The sequence below is a fragment of the Hypanus sabinus genome, chromosome 10, assembly GCF_030144855.1.
Source record: "Hypanus sabinus isolate sHypSab1 chromosome 10, sHypSab1.hap1, whole genome shotgun sequence".
In the NCBI taxonomy this organism is placed as follows: Eukaryota; Metazoa; Chordata; class Chondrichthyes; order Myliobatiformes; family Dasyatidae; genus Hypanus; species Hypanus sabinus.
The window spans coordinates 55,804,898-55,817,750 of record NC_082715.1 but is presented as its reverse complement, the minus strand read 5'-3'; positions in this window follow the sequence as shown (position 1 = coordinate 55,817,750).

Below are 12,853 nucleotides of genomic sequence, written 5' to 3'. Positions count from 1 at the left end.
TCCGCTATCTTTAAAAAACCTCTATCTAACTCTTTCTTGAAAGTATCCAGAGAATTGGCCTCCACTGCCTTCTGAGGCAGAGTATTCCATAAATCCACAACTCTCTGGGTGAAAAAGTTTTTCCTGAACTCCGTTCTAAATGGCCTACCCCTTATTCTTAAACTGTGGCCTCTGGTTCTGGACTCCCCCAACATTGGGAACATGTTTCCAGCCTCTAGCGTATCCAATCCCTTAATAATCTTATATGTTTCCATCAGATCCCCCTCACCTTTCTAAATTCCAGTGTATACAAACCCAGTCGCTCCAATCTTTCAACATATGACAGTCCCACCATCCCGGAAAGTAACCTTGTAAACCTATGCTACACTCCCTCAATAGCAAGAATGTTCTTCCTCAAATTTGGAGACCAAAACTGAACACAATACTCCAGGTGTTGTCTCACCAGGGCCCTGTACAACTGTCGAAGGACCTCTTTGTTCCTATACGCAACTCCCCTTGTTATGAAGGGCAACATGCCATTAGCTTTCTTCACTACCTGCTGTATCTGCATGCTTGCTTTCAGTGACTGATGTACGAGAGCACCTAGATCTCGTTGTACTTCCCCTTTTCCTAACTTGACACTATTCAGATAGTAATTTGCCTTCCTGTTCTTGCCACTGAAGTGGATAACTTCATAATTATCCACATTAAACTGCATCTGCCCAAGGGCAAATCATGCTTGACTAATCTGTTGGAGTTTCTTGAGGGTGTAACAAGGATGTTAGACGAGGGTAAGCCAGTGGATGTTGCGTACCTAGATTTTCAGAAGGCAATTGATAAGGTGCCACATAGGAGATTGGTGAGTAAAATCAGAGCTCATGGCATTGGGGGCAGGGTTTCAACATGGATAGAAAACTGGTTGGCAGATAGAAAGCAAAGGGTAGCAGTGAATGGGTGTTTCTCGGACTGGCTGGAGGTGACTAGTGGGGTACCACAGGGCTCTGTATTGGGACCGCAGCTCTTTACGATTTATGTCAACGATTTAGATGAGGGCATTGAAAACTATATCAGCAAGTTTGCTGATGATACTAAACTGGGTGGCAGTGTGACATGCGAAGAGGACGTTACGAGAATACAGGGAGACTTGGATAGGCTGGGTGAGTGGGCAGATACTTGGCAGATGTCATTCAATGTGAATAAATGTGAAGTTATCCACTTTGGAAGCAGGAACAAGAGGGCAGAGTATTGTCTGAATGGTGTAGAGTTAGGTAAGGGAGAAATGCAAAGAGACCTAGGAGTCCTAGTTCACCAGTCAATGAAGGTGAATGAGCAAGTGCAACAGGCAGTGAGGAGGGCAAATGGAATGTTGGCCTTTATTACAAGGGGAATTGAGTACAAGAGCAAGGATGTCCTTTTGCATTTGTACAGGGCCCTGGTGAGACCACACTTGGAATATTGTGTACAGTTTTGGTCTCCAGGTTTAAGGAAGAACATTCTGGCAATTGAGGAAGTGCAGCGTAGATTCATTAGGTTGATTCCTGGGATGGCAGGGCTGTCTTACGCAGAGAGATTGGAGAGATTGGGCTTGTACACGCTGGAATTGAGGAGATTGAGAGGGGATCTGATTGAAACGTTTAAGATAATTAAAGGATTTGATAGGATTGAGGCAGGAGATATGTTCCAGATGTTGGGAGAGTCCAGTACCAGAGGGCATGGATTGAGAATAAGAGGTCAGTTATTTAAAACAGAGTTGAGGAAGAGCTTCTTCTCTCAGAGAGTTGTGGAGGTGTGGAATGCACTGCCTCGGAAGGCAGTGGAGGCCAATTCTCTGGATGCTTTCAAGAAGGAGCTAGATAGATATCTGATGGATAGGGGAATCAAGGGATATGGGGACAAGGCAGGGACTGGGTATTGATAGTGAATGATCAGCCATGATCTCAGAATGGTGGTGCAGACTCGAGGGGCCGAATGGTCTACTTCTGCACCTATTGTCTATTGTCACTCACCCAACCTGTCCAAGTCACCCTGCACTCTCCTAACATCCTCCTCATATTTCACACTGCCACCCAGCTTTGTGTCATCTGCAAATTTGCTAATGTTACTTTTAATCCCTTCATCTAAATCATTAATGTATATTGTCACTGCCTGCCATTCTGAAAAGGACTCGTTAATGCCTACTCTTTGTTTCCTGTCTGCCAACCTATTTTCTATCCATGTTAGTACCCTACCCCCAATGCCATGTGCTCTAATTGTGCCCACTAATCTCCTATGTGGGACCTTATCAAAGGCTTTCTGAAAGTCCAGGTACACTACATCCACTGGCTCTCCCTTGTCCATTTTCATAGTTACATCCTCAAAAAATTCCAGAAGTTTAGTCAAGCATGATTTCCCCTTCATAAATCCATGCTGACTCGGACTGATCCTGTTACTGCTATCCAAATGTGCTGCTATTTCATCTTTTATAATTGACTCCAGCATCTTCCCCACCAGTGATGTCAGGCTAACTGGTCTATAATTCCCTGTATTCTCTCTCCCTCCTTTCTTAAAAAGTGGGATAACATTAGCTATCCTCATGAACCGATCCTGAATCTATAGAATATTGGAAAATGATTACCAATGCTTCCATGATTTCTAGAGCCACCTCCTTAAGTACCCTGGGATGCAGACCATCAGGCCCTGGGGATTTGTTAGCCTTCAGTCCCATCAGTCTACCCAACACCATTTTCTGCCTAATATGAATTTCCTTCAGTTCCTCCGTTACTCTAGGTCCTCTGGCCACTATTACATCTGGGAGATTGTCTGTGTCTTCCCTAGTGAAGATGGATTCAAAGTACCTTTTCAACTGTTACTTCTCTCAAGTAACAGCACCTCATCTGTCACTGGCTGAATCCCATAAATTGACTCTACATGCAACTTCAGATAACTAGCCTCACCAGGTCATATCAGGATTAACCAATTGTGATGCGGGATGACCCACCTGGTTTGCTTTCTCCATGAGTGCTCTCCGACTGCTGTGTATTTCCAGCATTCAAGTTTACTTCAAATTTCCTGCATCTGCACTTTTTTTTCCATTATTCATTTCCAGAGTTTTTTTTTTCTCTCTTTTTTGTCCTCATTCATCTTTAATTTGCATTTCCTCTGGACAGATCAGTTGCAATCAATAAATCTTCCCCATCTTCTCTCAGCCATCAGCACAGTCTTTAGCACTATATGCTCTCCCTCGGTCCCTATGACCTTACTGCACTGCTCAATGTTTGCAGCTTAAAGTATGATACTTTTCTAATTTTTCATAGCTCTGATGAAAAGTGATCAAACTGAAAAGATAACCCTGTTTCTCTCTCCATAGAGCTATTTGACATGTGACTGCTGCCAGCATTCATTGCTTTTGATTCAGATTTCCAGCATTTGTTTTTTTTTTAATTTTTGACCTTGGGGGTAAAAATAGTTGAATGAAGAGACTGGTGGGTGGAAGGTGAGGACAAAGGGAATCTTACCCTTGGTATATTGATCAGCAGGCTCAATGGTCTATGCCAGCAGACATCATATATTGATACAGAATCAAGCCAATGATACTTGTTTGATTGAACAATTACTATATACACTTTCCTCAAAATTTTCCAGTTGGATACATGTCACATGACATCAGTATGATAATTGAGGAATATTTTTACATTCACTTTATTACTTTCCTAGTGTAGTATGGGAAAGTAAGGGGTAACATACAGCAACCTAACCCAAGGAGAGTGCATTCTGATTTGCTATTTTGACATGTCCAAATTATTCAAGGTTTAAGGTTTAAAGACCTGTTAAAATTTTGATTGAAGTATTATTTAAGTGAGTGCTGTGTTCCCACGACAAGTGAAGTATCAATATTGTGGTGTGGAGAAGCTCTCAGATAAATTTTGATGTCAAAGAAATTCTACTGGTGACTGAAATTACCTACTGAACTGATTATTGAACACAGCTGAGATCAAACCTGAACACACGTACAGTAACTGGGGATGAAAATCTACTGGTGGGCCACTGTCATGGCAAATGTTTCTTCCTACTATTCAATTTCTTCACCTCCCATTCTGTCTTTGCTCTTTGCTTGAACAATATGCAGGATGTCCTTTGTTGCCAGCTTTCCAACATTAACTCATCAATGGGCAGGCCTCTACAAGGAAATATTGAAGGCTGACCTTCATCTCCACTGGTCAGTCAAAAATCAAAACATATTCATAGGTCTGCAAAGAAGGTGTTTATGGGACCCAAGCCCACCAGTTAATTATTTCTTCAATATATTCTGTCCAATATGATAGAAGTTGTTTTGTCAATGAGTCAAGTCTCCATATTGCAATATGAATACAAAAAGCACACAAGAAGCCTTGAAACATTTCTTTTAACAGGCTGGGGAACATGTCTAGAACAAAGCTAAGAGGTGAGGCACTTTTAAATTATTAGAGATGTTTTAAATTATTAAACAGTTTCAATGTATAGAAATAGAGATAATGTTTCCATCTTTGGGTAACTTAAAATTAAGGAATTTATGTTGGTAAAAGGATTTTTTAATATTGCTTTTAATAGATTTTCAGAACCGGTCCAAGCACATTTTGCCCATTTTCTATTCCTTTATGTGCAGAATTTATAATGAAAGTAGAAAAATGCCTAGGTTTTATTTCAAATAATAACACATAATAGTGGAAGTACACAACAGGTCAGACAGAAACAGTGCACATGGAAACAGAATTAATGTTTCAGATTAAGGGTCTTTAACCTGAAACAATATCTCTATATCTCCTAAGATTCTGCTTAACATTCTGTGCTTTCCCAGCACTGTCATGTTTTGTTATGGATACTTTAAAAGAAGAAACTTCATGGGAAAAACACAAAGGCAAAGTGTTGTAGCAGTCAGTATTCCTGCTGCACAGCTACAGTGATGCTCATTTGATCATTCTGACAGGCTGCATCACTCTCTGGTATGGAGGGGGCTACTGTACAGGACCGAAAGTTGTAAAATTAGTCTGCTCTGTCTTAGGTACTGGCCTCTGTAGTATCCAAGACATCTTCAAGGAGCGGTGTCTCAGAAGGGCAGGGTCCATTATTAAGAATCTCCATCTCCCAGGACATGCCCTCTTCTCATTGCTACTGTCAGGTAGGAGGTAGAGAAGTCTGAAGGCACCCACTCAACGATTCAGGAACAGCTTCTCCCTTCTACCACCTGATTCCTAAATGGACACTGAACCCATGAATACTACCTCACTTTTTAAAAAATACATATTTGTTCTGGTTTTGCAACATTTAAATCTATTCAATATATGTATATATACTTGCTGTCACTGATTATTTTTTTTTTCTATGTTAGTTCATGACACAGGCCAGTGATAATAAACCTGATTCAGATTCTGATTCTGATCCTGAATTCCGATATATCAGTGACGAGCTTATATGCCCTCCTCTGATGCATGGATGCTCCAATTTCCTTCCATACCACGACAATGTAGTGTTAGTAGGATGATTGTCCACTGTAGATTACATTACTGTAACAAGTTGATGGGAGAATCAAAAGGAGCACGTGATCTCATTTCGATTGATGTGATTGTTCTAAGAGCTATTCTTTCTTTCTCGTTATAAATAATGCAATATAAAAACATAAAACACAGGAGTAAGAAATTGGGTGGAGAGAACCAGTAACATTAAACGCTTTGGTGTTATCATATATGATGATCTGTCCTGGGACCAACACTTTCTTTGAAAGTGCCATTTCAAAGGCTTCTAATTTACTTAGAAGTTCACACAGATTTGGCGTGTTATCTAAAACTTTGACAAATTTCTATAGATGCACAATGGAATCTACCCTGATTGGTGGCATCATGGCCTGGTATGGAAACACCAATACCCAAACATGGAAAATCCTATTCAAAGTGGTGGATACAGTGAAATTCGTTACAGGAATAGCCCTCTTCACCACTGAGCACATCTTCAAGGAGCACTGCCACAAGAAGGCACCATCAAGGCCATGCTCTCTTCTTGCTGCTGCCATCGGGACAGAGGTACAGGGACTTAGGTCACACACCACCAGGATCAGGAACAATATTAACCTTCCTAAAGTAGGTTCTTGACCCAGTGTGGATAACATCACACACAGATGACTGCTATTCTAATTTGCCTGCAGGTGATAAAATGGACAGTGTTTTTTTTGCATCAATTATTAATGGATGAGGATTTGTTTGAGCTCCACCTACCCATTTATGGAGGCACAAGTAGAAGACTTGACATACTGGGACTGGGAAAAGGATATAAATGCCAGTATAGGCCAGATTGGAAGTAACCTATTTTTTTGTTTAAGTTATATACAATTCTGTGGACAACACACACTGTAAATGTATACTGCAACACCCAAGCAGTTTTCTTATACTATTCTGCCCAAGATGCACGTTTCTTTTATTTGACTTTATGTTGACAAACTAAGTTGCTTAAGTTAGAGTAGATTTAACCATGGTTCTTACGTTGTAGTTTTCAAATTACAACATGGCTAGAGGCCTAAACATCGATTAACTTTCCAGTAACTCATCACACTCTCACCCTGTAAACCAAGTTCACCTCTTGGGTGACAGAGGTCCATGGTAATGATTCCAAGGTACCAATTAAAAAAGAACAGGATGTTCCTTGGTAACCTGAATAAATTCCTGCTGGCATCATTACCACAGAAAACAAACAGCTTAGCTGGCAGCAGTTTATTTACAGAAGTTGTCTTCCAAAAAGAATTAATTGGTGACTTGCTGGAATAAAAAAGGCAGCAGCATGCTGCTGATGCCCATTTTGTTCCCCTTGCTACATGGGTTGTCCATGTTCACGGAGACCAGGTGTGGGAGGTTATTCATCTGATCAGGGTTGTGCTGTGACTGGTGGCAATGCAAATGAGTGGCAGATGGTGGCAATAGGGAGTGGGGCACGGTGCTGGAGTGAAGAATCTGGACTCTCAAACCTAGACAAGACTCAGTTTAGATGAGAAGGAACCTGATTCGGAGACCAGACCACAGCACGTTATGATTGGTGATGAAGGAGCTGAGCTTGTTCCCAGTACTAGTGGCTGCACTATTCCATAAGGAGAGAGAATAGATACCATCCCATGCTCTATGATGTAGCAATCTTATCAGGGTGCAAGGTGACTGATGCCGGGGAGATGTAAAATAAAGTGTTGACTATTGTGCTTTAGTCCAGAAGGAAATCAACACTCTGTTGCATAACAGTGAAGAAATACTGTATTATATAACTGAATATTTGGATAAATACAAATGTTAGTACAAGATGAAGCCTGTGATACAGGGTGCCATTAAAGTTCTTAAGGAAGTGATGTCAAATAGACAATATAAAGCTTTAGTTTATTAACAAGTGAATTATTTAAAAAAAGTATTTGCTGTTTAAATAGTTGTGAAGTTTATGGCTCTGGACAGAAAGAAGTTGGCAGTAGAAGCCGTTGTAGACAATGGTAATGCAAAGTGGAGGAGGAGAAGTGTTATGCAGCTTATCAGATCTTAGTTATTAGGGAAACAAGCATGCAGCCTCTACTTGCTACCACCCACCTTTGACACTGTTATGACTGCAGCATCCTGCCATTTCTGAGACACAGTAACCTGGAGCATCACTTTCAAGCTGAAGGAGTTGCAATGGAGATTTAAAATGAACGCAACAACTTTAGATATTACATTTGTTCATCGTTCACTTCAAGCTAGGTGCTGCATTTTCATGTTGCTTTTCTTTACTTCTGGTCGCAGTACAGTCTGCTCACAGGGCTTGAGTTTGTGAGTCATAGAGATTGTGAAACTTCCAGTTCAGGCAACGCTGGGAAACCAGTAAAGTGTTCCGTTACATCAGCAAACTTAATCAAAAGCACTTACAGAGATGGATAATACATCAGCTGAAGAAGCTTTTAGATGACATATTTATTAACATCTACATTGATAAAATCCATAAGTGATTCCTTTGCCTAAACTAAATTTTAAACGTGATTACTCAGTGATTATGTGAAATGTCAAGTGTTGCCCATACAATATTTGGTAAATTTCCTTTTCCATTGTCCATACCCTTAAAACTCCCTTTTGTTCAGTTCACTATCAGTCTCCATCAAATTTGTGCAAATCTTTTCTTGACACAGGTAGTGGAAGTGTATGCATTTCATGTTATCTTGAGAGATCAGCTTTTGTTTTTGAAATGATTAGCAATGATGACATGATTAGGATGTTCATTTTATTATTTGTTAGAAACAGAACATAGAACATAGAAAACCTACAGCACAGTACAGGCCCTTTGGCCCACAATGCTGTGCCGAACATGTACTGACTTTAGAGATTACCCAGGGTTACGCATAACCCTCTATTTTTCTATGTTCCATGTACCGGTACCTAACCAAGAGTCTCCGCCTTCACCACTGTCACCGGCAGCCCAGTCCATGCACTCACCACTCTTTGTGTAAAAAACTTACTCCTGACATCTCCTCTGTACCTACTTCCAAGCACCTTAAAACTGTTCCCTCTCATGTTAGTCATTTCAGCCCTGGGAAAAAGCCTGTGGCTATCCAGACGATCAATGCCTCTCATCATCTTATACACCTCTATCAGGTCACCTCTCATCCTCCGTTGCTCCAAGGACAAAAGGCCAAGTTCACTCAAACTATTCTCATAAGGCATGCTCCCCAGTCCAGGCAACATCTTTGTAAATCTTCTCTGCATCCTTTCTATGGTCTCCACATCCTTTCTATAGTGAGGTGACCAGAAATGAGCACAGTAATCCAAGTGGGGTCTGACTAGGGTTTGACCAGGGTCCTTAAGGGTAACATTACCTCATGACTCTTGATCTCAGTCCCACGGTTGATGAAGGCCAATACACCATATCACCATATGCTTTCTTAACCACATGGTCAACCTGCACAGCAGCTTTGAGTTTCCTACAGACTCGGATCCCAAGTTCCCTTTGATCCTCCACACTGCCAAGAGTCTTACCATTAATACTATATTCTGCCATCATATTTACTCTACCAAAATAAACCTCCTCACTCTTATCTGGGTTGAACTCCATCTGCCACTTCTCAGCCCAGTTTTGCATCATATCAATGTCCCGCTGACAGCCTTCCACCCTATCCACAACACCCCAACCTTTGTGTTATCTGCAAATTTACTAACCAATTTTACAGCAAATTTCTTATACATATGTAGTAAACTGCCACAATATCTTCAGTGATTTTTCATCTTGCTTCCTCCCTGCCTGCTGAAGGTAATGGGATAACATTCCAACTTTGTTTTTCCAACAAGAATGCTTATTGTGGAGATCAACACACATTGTGGCTGATACTAGGACCATTAACTGAAGTGTCACGTACACACAACCCTCTAAAAGTATCAGCAACAACTGAACACACCGGGAGTCTGGTTTTGCTGTTAACAAAACACTACTTTATTAGTAACTACGTCATATAGTAACTTAATCCAGGTAAATCAAGAGTTAATGGTGTGATGCACATATAGGTGTAAATAAAGGTACCAAACTTATTCAAGCTCAGGTGGTAAGCGTTACAGTCTTACGATGGTATGTAAGAAAATTCAGTTCAAATGCACAGGTTAATTAATGCGAGATGTTTGTAATCCAAAGGCGAACGTTGTGAGAAGGCAATTACGTCGATATTCCACAGATTCCGCGACAGCAGTACAAAATAACATTAGCCATAGGTTTTATCTCCGAAGTTGTTCCACTCCACACACAAAGTATCACTGACAGTGATCTTCAATGAATCCTTTCAACACAAGTGGTACCACACCCGAATTCAGCTACGGGACACTTCAAAGTGGTGACCACAGGATACTCAAACAGAATCCACGTATGGATTATCACCAACAGTAGCTTATCACAAAGGGGACCATCTTCAAGGGAACCTCCACCCAGGCAAGGGTCAACACATCGGTAGATTCCACAAGGTTACCCCAATCACACAATGTGATAGCCACTTATCCAGTTCCACGACATACAAAATAACTCCAACAGTGATTTGCCACAGGGATGCCTTTCTTCAGTGAATTGCCACACCCAGACAAAGGGTAAACAAATATGTGGCATTCACAAAGGTCTCCCCTCACCAGGGAACCCACTCCTGTGGATTAACTAAGTGACAATCACACTTTCGTGCTCGAATGGAATCAAACTCACCCTCATGGGCTACTTAGAGAGTCCAAACAGTGATCTCTTTGTCACTAGGTTTCTTCTGTTTCAAACCTTCCTCTCCTCTCTTCTCTTCTCTGTAAACTTCTTCTAGTTGCTGCAAACTTGTGAGAGTCATTTATCAATACTCTGGATCGATCTTAACTCACCCCTTTTGAGCTACTGTAAGTTTAAACCAGCGACTGATTCACTTTTGTCTTCCATTGACTGAATCCATCTTGACTCCAACTGTGTGTTTCTGTGCATCTGCAATTGTCCTTGTAAATTCAAAACAAGCTGCAGAGAAATCATAACATCAATTGTCCATCAAATAAGTCCACCTCTCGCTGTCTCCCTCTCTCTCTCTCTCTGGAGCAGCTCAAACAGTGCCCAAAAGTCAGTCTCATTCTCCCAGCATTTTACAGTGACTGTCCACAGACAAATGAACCCTGAGGGTACATAACAGAAGAAACTAGTCTACTTATGTGGAAGTCATCCAGCACCAAAGGCTTGTCCAAATGGAGGTTGGTCCTGTGCAATGCCCATTGTCAAAGTGACCAGAACAAATCAGTCTGATCCTTTTGAGTCTCTGAATATTGATTGGATGTTAGAACATTGGATAATTTTTTGAATCCAGAGCAATTGTGAAGCTAATTATAATACAATGAGTGGTTGCCTGTTTGGATTTGCTAACCTAACATATCACAAGGGACAGATTTTGGGCTTTCATGTACTTCAGATCCTCAATGTTCCTGCAACAGAGTGTTGAATGAGTTGGGCACTCAATGACTTATTTTAAGAAACTATTGGGTTCTCTGGGGATTACAGTCTTCATCCTTATATTAAATTCTTGCACTATGCAGCTGAACTGACCCACATTACATATGGTAAGGAATTTACCTGGGCCAAGACCGAACATTTATATTTTAGCCAAACATAATCTAATAAAAATACAATGGCTTGTTTCACTTCTGCTTTCAAATGTCATTCCATTACCACTTCTCTCAAACTTTCCAGTTCAATTTGTGATGGTTAATTAAATTCAAGTAATAACATATATCTGGATTTCAAAAACAAGTACTAATGTTAGTGACGGTGATGATGAAACGATCACATTTTTGAATGAAGTGCTCAGTTGAACAACGCCCTTCAAGAAAGAAAATTTCTGGTGTTGGTGTGGCTTATCTGTGATCAATCATCATGTTTGGTCCCTCACTGCCTCCTCAGTTCAGGCGGTTGGACAATAAACGCTGGCATTTGCAGCAACGTCCCTTACCCAAGAAAAAATAACAAAGTAAAAAGAAAACATCCTCCACAGTTTTCAGCTTTAAAATATTACATATTGATTTTAATCCACATAACTTGCAGTGTATTCTGGGTGACAGATGCTCAAGTAGGGGAATGGGCTTGACTGCAAAACATTGATTCTAAGCCTTTCAACTTAACTGATTAAGTAAAACCACACTGTGGGCATCACACTCTGTAAAATGTACCTCTAGAGCACCAAGTAATTGAGCTTTTCTTAAAAGTGGATTAAACGTGCTCTTCCCATTTTCACCAATGTCGGTTGACGTTAGTTCAAAGTGACCTGTTTTGGGAAGAACACTAAATTTCAATGCTTGCTAGTGTGGTTCTCTAGATCCATGAAAAAGTGTATTAATTATTAGCAGTTTAAAAAAGAAAACTGGCACTCCCACAAGAACCCAGTTAGAATAATGCAGACCAGTCCCAGCCAGTACTAAATTGGTTAATATACCTAGTTGAGGAAGTGCATTTGGAAATGTCAGAAAAAGGCAATAACCTCTTTCTGGAAAACATTCTTCCATGAGCAACCAAGACGTGATACATATTGAAGAAGTTGGTGGAAAAACAACCTTTTAACAATACCTCAGACAACAACAAGCCACTAGGAAATACTAGGCAGCTTCTAGAGTCAGTTGCATGATTGGCACAACATTGTGGGCTGAAGGGCCTGTAATGTACTGTAGATTTTCTATGTTTCTAAGTCTAGATAGAGTTTCCTCACATGTAAGTTATTCTTGGGACAAGGGGTTGCTATAACATAATTGATAGACATAATCAATACATTATCAGTCAAAAAGCAGAAACAACATTTCAGGGATTTGCCATAATTTTTGCTGAAAAATTGCTAATCCATAGTACTGGTATTGACTGGTTAATGATTGTTGCTATATCTGAATGTTAATTGGTGTAAAATTGTTACTTCATTAGCAGAGTGACAGGGGCATTATTTGCAAATCAGAGAACCCTTCACCAATGCTGAACACATTGGAAACAAAGTTTGCCTTAAGTACATCATATTCTGCATTCTCACTGGAAGTTGGATACACAGATCTGCCCCTTGTTCTGTGCGCTAACCATTGGATTCCCTTAAGCAGAATAAATACCCATTGACTTTACATGTGTCAATGTGATCAGCAGGAGAGGTCACCAATCTGTGCAAACCTGGGATAACAGCTCTGAACAGTTTAAGAACATTGGTTGTAAATTTGAAGAAATGTTTCAATATTGAAATTTCAATATTCAACGATGTTTCAATTAGAAAACTTTGTCTTTGAATGCAAATGTGGAACTAACAGATATGAGGCAAATGCTTTGCATATGCTTTACTACAAACAATGTTGAATTGGTTTTAGTCAGCCAACCTTCAAAGTAGAAAATGTAAATAGCAGTACCACGCCAG